Source organism: Pristis pectinata, chromosome 40 (assembly GCF_009764475.1).
Source record: "Pristis pectinata isolate sPriPec2 chromosome 40, sPriPec2.1.pri, whole genome shotgun sequence".
Classification (NCBI taxonomy): Eukaryota; Metazoa; Chordata; class Chondrichthyes; order Rhinopristiformes; family Pristidae; genus Pristis; species Pristis pectinata.
In genome coordinates this window covers 8,364,520-8,365,975 of record NC_067443.1, presented here as the reverse complement: position 1 = coordinate 8,365,975, position 1,456 = coordinate 8,364,520, and positions in this window count along the sequence as shown.

Genomic DNA, 1,456 nt, shown 5'->3' with positions numbered 1-1,456 from the left:
TGGGGGAATCTAAAACTGGGGTTCACTGCTCAGTGATGAGATGATTTAAGAGGCAGATAAGTTGTTTTTGTTTCTCTCTGAGAGAACCTGTGAGCCTTTGGAACTTCCTCAAAGGCCAGTGAAAGCAGAGTCTTTGAATATTTTCAAGGCCAAGGTAGATAGATTGTTGATAAGTTACGATATCACGGATAGAAAAGAATGTGCAGCTGAGATTACAATCAGATCAGTCAGAAGGGCGGGGTAGGCTCGAGGGGCCGATTGGCCTTCATCGATTCCAAATTTGTGCGCTTCTGTTTATACCCCAGCTGATATATCTTGTTATTTGTACAAGTTGTCTCCCCAGGTGGCTGGGGTGCGGAGCTGGGAGTCAGACAGACAGATAGCATCCTGTTCACTGGGACCTCTGGCTGACCCCGGGCTCGGATCCAGTTCTCCCACATGCCAACGGTGCTGTGATCCTGCCTCTCCCAGTGACAGCCTCCCTGAGACTCAGGGCTCCAGTGTGTCTCCCACGATCTCAGGGGGTGGGGGGGGGGGGGAATACAGTGCGTTGGATTCCATGCCCTGTCGAGGCTGCGGGAGAGGATGGTGAGGTGAAGGGGTCTCTGGGACTGCAGGAGGTAGTGAGGGCGTCCCATGTTCTAGTTCCCTCAGTTCGGCCAGTTCACTGGATAACTACCCCCCCCCCCCGATCCACACCACCCGCCCACACACACACACACACACACACACACACACACACACACACTCACTCACTCACTCTCACTCACACACACTCTCTCTTACACACACTATCCCTCACAACTCTCACACACACTCTCTCATACACTCTCTCACACACCCTCTCTCTCACATGCACACACTCACAAACACACTCTCTCACAGACACACACGCACACTCTCTCACACATGCATACACACTCCCACATAAACGCACACATATCTCAGTCTTCCTCTCTCCCCCCACACTTTCTCTTTCACACGCTCTCACACACTCACTTACATGCACACATACACCTCTCTCACACACACACACTCACATACACTCTAGCACACTCTGACACACACATACACTCTCGTACACGCAATCTCGTTCCTACACAGTCTTACACACACACTCTCTCACACACACAACTCTCTCACATATTATCTCTCTCTCTCACACACACACTCACACTCTCTCTTTCACACACTCACACTCTCACACATACTCCCTCAGACACTTTCACACACACTCTGTCACACACACACTCTCTCACACTCTCCCACACAATCACTCTCTCACACACTCACTCACACACACTCTCACTCTCTCACACACACACTCTCACTCACACTATCTCACACAAGCACTCTCACAGTCTCTCCCATACACACTATCTCACAATCATCCGCTCTCACACACACTCTCACACATGCACAGACATCTCAGCCTCTCTCTCTCCCCGCCACACTT